The sequence below is a fragment of the Condylostylus longicornis genome, unplaced genomic scaffold, assembly GCF_029603195.1.
Source record: "Condylostylus longicornis isolate FDR11 unplaced genomic scaffold, ASM2960319v2 ptg000030l, whole genome shotgun sequence".
Lineage (NCBI taxonomy): Eukaryota > Metazoa > Arthropoda > Insecta > Diptera > Dolichopodidae > Condylostylus > Condylostylus longicornis.
Window position 1 is genome coordinate 47,735 of NW_026577999.1, and position 6,597 is coordinate 54,331.

Sequence of the window (6,597 nt, forward strand, 5' to 3'; positions counted from 1 at the left end):
TACATATGTAGTGTATAGTGCAAAAACTATAAAACAATAATTATATATACTTCATTAAAAACATTAATTAATATATAAAACTATATACAAAAAATCAAAAACACAAAAAAAAAAAAAAATCATAAAACAAAAAATAAACAGGTGCATTATATAGTCTTGTTACTAGGTGTGCACTGACCGCATGGTCAAAAATGCACTCAATAATAGTGAAGCCATAGCAAAAAAAAAAGTAACAAAAATCTAAACAGAACAATGGCAACAAATAAAAAACACAAAGTTTCACAAACTAATTGCAGAATAGCAGAAAAAAATAAAAAACTTACATTAGATAATATGAATTTGAGAGCAGAATTAAAGGCTATGAAAGAAAAACTTAACGAGTCTCTTAACCAAAGTTCAAGTACATCTAATAATCAATTTGCTATCCTAGACCAGATGGAGTGTAACGTAGAAAACGTAGTCAACGCTAATGATCCTATAGATAATCCGGGAAATGAAAATCAAAATAATGACACAGATTTTATTGCAATTTTAAGAAAAAAAAATTTAAATAAAAAAATAACAAATGAGTCGACAAACAATATTACTGCAAGCACATCTAAAAACGATACACCAGTAAATAATGCAAGTAATATAAAAAAAATTAATAAAAAAATTCCACCAATTATCGTTAATTCTGACGACATATCTACCATTAAAAGTGTTATTAAATTTCAATTAAATATAAAATATTTTGTTATTAAATCTTCTAATAGCACACGTCACACAATATACACAGAAACTGAAGAAGATTATAAAAAAATATTTAATACATTAAAAAACACTGATGTACAATGTTTCTCCTTCACAGCAAAAACCGAAAAACCGATCAACTTAGTTCTTAAAGGTTTGCATGGAAACTACGAACCTGAAACAATTCACCAAATGATAAAAGAACTTAAAATTGAAAATGTCTCTTTTAAAAAAGTATTGAGATTAACGACAAAAAAATCTGTTAGCGAAAACAAAAGGTTGCCAATCTATATTATTCAAGTCGAACCAAAAAGCAACGTTGAAAATATTATGTCAATTAAATATATTGACCACCAACTTATCAAATGGGAAAAATTAAAAAAACCCGTAATTAAACAATGTACAAGATGTCAGAGATTCAACCATTCCTCTTTCAACTGTAATATGAACCCAAGATGCGTCAAATGTGGAGAAAATCATGTAGCAAATAATTGTAAAATTTTGAAAAACAGTTCACCAGAGCAATTATATTGTATTCTTTGCAAATCAGCTGGCCACCCTGCGTCCTACAAACAATGTCCCGTATATAAAGAGAAAATGAAAAAAATAGAGATAAGTAAAATAAACAAAATAGACAAAAATAACAACAAAATTAATCATATTAATAATTATGTAAATACTAACCTCTCTTTTGCAAGTGTTGTAGGTAATAAAAATAACAATAATAATTATGTTAATGAAAATATGAATACTTATGTAGGAATGAATGATAATTTAAACAAAATTATGACAATGTTAAGTCAATTAACAAAAAATGTAACAACACTTTGTGAGAACTATGCAACATTACGAACAGAATTACAGAATCAATCATCGAGAATCGATTTTCTGTTCGAAAACTTACATGACTGAACGAATGTTGCAGCAACACAATATCAAGTTAATTTCGTTGAATATTAATTCATGTAAATCTGTAGCTAAACAATTATTTTTATCGGATTTTTTAACTAGAAACAATCCTGACATCGTCACATTGTGTGAAACAAAATTATCAAAAAATGATCGTTTAAATTTCAAACATTATAATATAATTAGACAAGACAGGCCCGACAGTATAATGGGGGGTGGAACCGCAATTTTATTAAAAAAAGAAATTGATTTTGAAAAAATTCACTTCGGGCAAAATAAAAATTTTCGCTGTTTAGAAGTATGCGCAATAAAAATATCTCTAGGTAGTAGTAATAATTTAGTAATAGTTTCACTTTACGCTTCTTTAAGGAATACCGATAAATTTAAAGAAGAACTATTAAGTATTTTTGAACTTTTAGCTTTAGATAAGTTAAATAACTACTACATTTTATGCGGAGATTTCAATGCTAAGCATAAATCGTGGTCTAACCACACACAAAATTCGAGGGGTATACTCCTAGATAGATTTATTCAAAGATATAAAATAACTTATAGGATCGATCTGTATTCGAGCCTCAATCCCTCTTACCCTAGGTGTAACTCCTTTCTTGATATTATTTTAGCTGATGCTAGGCTTTTATTTAAAACATGCGGCCCTAGAAAATTAGAAACTTTAACTTTCGACAGTGATCATTTGGCACTGCTTACGCATATTTATTATGAGAAAGATAATTTTATCTTTAAAGTCCCTTGCGGTCATCACACTTATATATACAAAAATACAAACTGGAGAAAATTTAAACAGGAGCTAAACAATTCGTCTGAAACAGAAAATATGCTTGACATCCCGAATAATAGGAATCTTAATAGATGTGAAATAGATAATTATTTAGAACAACTTAATATAATAATCTTGAGGGCTATTAACAAAGCAACACCAACTAAAAAGGATATTAATAGCGCCGAAAAATATGATAGTACGCTTTTACAAAAATTAAGAAAATTTAAAAGCAAATTACTTACAGCTAAATTTAACCTACTTAAATTCTATAACAATAATAGAGGAAATTCATCATTAATTAGGGTAAATTCGCTTCTAAAGAATATTAGCTCACTTATAAAACAAAATGTAAGAAAAGAAATCAACAACTATTGGGAGAGTCGGATTAAAAATATTAAATTAAATAATAACAAAACTATATTTTCCGAAATAAAAAAAATTTATAGAAATCGCGAGTCTAGCTGCGTCACAAAGCTAGAAATACCTGCAAGTGACGTATCAATTTTGCAGGGTGCTGGAATAAATACTACTTCTATTGAAACCGCTAATGGAAAATATATTGTTAGAAATCAAATTGATATTTTAAATGTTTTGGGTGCACACTTACACCAAGTGCATAATCAGACGGACGGTAGATTATCGCAGCTAGATGAAGCTGTACATAAAACAAACCGTAACTTAAATATGGCCGCGCAAAATAGGATAATTAGGGATATTTCACTTGTAAAGTTTAGTAATACTCTTAAATCTAGCAATTTAACAGAAAACCAAACACAGGATAATTATTTTATAAAACTTGATGAATTGATAGAAATTTTTCACAACTTAAGGAATAAAACTTCGACTGGAGTAGATAATATACCAAATTTGGTTCTTAGGCAGTTGCCACATTGCATTATTGAAAAGTATTGCATACTTTTTAATAACTGTCTTAACTTGAGTTATTTTCCAAAAGTTTGGAAACTGGCTAAAGTAATAGCAATAAAGAAACCGGGTAAGAACAATTCGGATCCAAACAGCTACAGACCTATTAGTCTTTTACCTAATATTAGCAAGGTTTTTGAAATTGTAATAAATAGATTTCTAGTGAAACAAACGAGCAACAAAAACATAATACCGCTTAACCAGTTTGGATTTCGGTACAAACATAGTACCACTCACGCGATGACTGTTTTTTCATCTGACATTTGTAGATATATTAATGGTAAGAACTGCGTTGCTACATGTTTTATTGATTTTGAGAAGGCATTTGATACAGTATGGCTTCAAGGACTTATGTACAAAATGTTGAGATATCAGTATCCTTTCCATCTGATATTTTTAATTAACGATATGATACACGACCGGTGTTTTAAAGTTTCTTATCGGGATATCTACTCCAATATATTTTCGGTGATTAACGGTCTCCAACAGGGTACGGTTAATTCACCTATATTATTCAACATTTATATAAGCGAGTTACTGGATTCTCTAAATAAATCTTTAGGGCCTAATCACAGTATAGCTTTTGCAGATGATCTCACGCTTTATTCCGCAAATGGTAATGTAAAAATTGCACAATATTTACTACAAAAACAATTTGACAGGGTTGTTAAATATTCAAAGAATTGGAAGCTAAAAATTAATTATAGAAAATGTAGGACTATGCTTTTTAGAAATACAGTTGACAAAGTTAATAATAGCACAAAAAAAAACTGGAGAAACTTTCGTATACTTGCCCCAAATCAAACGCATATAGAAAATACTAATAGTTTTAGATATTTAGGAGTGAATTATCACTATTTATTTAAATTTAGAAATCATGTAGACAGTCAGTTAAGGAATGCGAGCAAGGCATTTATGAGTCTCAAAAAATTATTTTATTCGAAAATACTATCTTCCAAAGTAAAATTACTATGCTACAAATCACTTATCAGACCAATTCTCGCTTATGCCGCTCCGATTTGGTTCAATATAAGTGCATCTACTATGGAAAAGTTGAGGTTGTTCGAGCGTAGATGCCTCAGGGCTTGTACGAATATTAATAGAAAACCGGCTACAGATTTCTTGTATTATTATTCAAACAAAACTCTTTACAAAGCTTCGGAAACTATTAGAATAGACAATTTCATAATACGTCTCATACGAAACCATATCGAGAGGAGTAGTCATATTCATGAAAACTCTTTAATTTCTCATGTCTGGTACGAAGATGATCAATACATCAAAAATTGCTTAACGACAGGATTTATCCCTCCGGAGGGATTCGTATTTTTAGATAAGTACAATTATATTGAAAACGCGGAATATGTACCAATAATATACCACTACATAAGAAATTCATCAAATAAAAAAATAGCATTAACGACAAATAATGAGGACTTAAATAACCAACATATTTTTAAGTATGATAAACATATCCCCAATACCCGTAAATTAAATAATAAAAAATCCTATTTTTGGAAAAATTACGTAGATTAAGTTTTTCTTTTTAACTAGATTTAGTATAGTATGTAAGTTAGCTTAGGATTTTATCTTAATACAAAAATTGTTTACTTAAATTGGTTTTTTTTCTGCCACAAATCTTTTTCCAATATTATAACATTAAGAATTATAATTTATATTAAAAACACAAATGTATAAAATTAGATTAAAAAGAATATAACAAGCGATTTAGCAATATATTAATATTAAATTAAAGTTTGAGTGTTACAACTGATGTAGCCATGAATACTTGATACTTTTATTATAAATATAATTCATTTGGTTTTATTTGGAATATTTTGTAGTATAAATTTAATTTTGGCATAATAAATAAAACATGAAAAAAAAAAAAAAAAAAAGTACGATTACACGTGGAGCACCTAACAAGCCATTAGTTTGATCCAACGTTATTTACTTCATTTCTTATGAGAAAAACTAAAAGCTAAATCTAAACAATCGTCTGATGTATGACATGGAGTCAAATGTCGTGATACATTCGAAGCAGAGCAAGCTTATCCGAATTATAAAATCTTGATAAGGAATCCATTAAATTTATGGTCTCAACTTAAGAATAAGTTTTACAAATTTTGAAAGTAATGAAAATTTTTAATACTAAATTTTAAATATTGTTTGTGAAATGATATTTAAAATTGAATTAATAATTATTACACAAAGAAATTTTATTTTACAATATATATATATATATATATATATATATATATATATATATATATATATATATATATATATATATACGTATATATATATACTCATAAACAATATTATTTTTTAAGTAAAATTTATCAACGAATTATAAAATTTTACAAAAAGATTTTTATTAAAAATATTAAAATTAATTTAAACAAAGTGATACGCCAGTTAAGTTCATTAATTTAAGCCTCTAACATTCTTTTAATAACACAGTATAAAATTTACAAAGGGAAATGGAATTTTAATCATTTACGATTACACTTGAAATTTTCTTTTTCACAGGTTTTTTGTTTACTTGTGAAAATTTTTCATTTTTCTTAACTCAAAATGAAAAAAAAAAATTTTTTTTTTCTTTAGCATAATTTTTCATTATTTAATTAGAAATATTTTCCAAGTAAGTGCTTTTTTGTTATTTTGTTATACTGTTATAATCTGTTATATATACACGATGTACATAACGTATGTATGTATAATGTTATTAAATAAACAAAAGTATACGTGAATATTATAAAATTATACACAAAATATATTTGGAAAAACATAAAATATAATCCTCCCCACCCCAGTCATCATTTATTTATTATTATTATTATTTTTTTTTTTTTGAGTTGTTCCAGATCGTTTATGTCAATCAAAAATGTGTGTATGTTCTCAGGCCCAGTGTATTTTCAGTGAACGAAATTAAATGGGCTAATACATTTTTGGAAATTATTTTTATCATTAAAACTTTGCCATTGCAATCCCCTCAACCTACTCTTTTATCGTATTTCTTATTGCGTTATACTTTATGTATAAAATCTCACCCCAAAGTTGTTGAATTGAGTGTCTTTGAAATTTTTTTTTTGAATTTTCATTATTTAATTTTTTATTTGTTTTTCTTTTTTTTCTTCTCAAGATTAATTGATGAGAAAAAAAAATTATATATTTTGGTGGAGGAGCGCATAAGATATGCAAACGATAAAAAGATTAGAATTTAGATATTTTAATGAAGAAGAAACGGA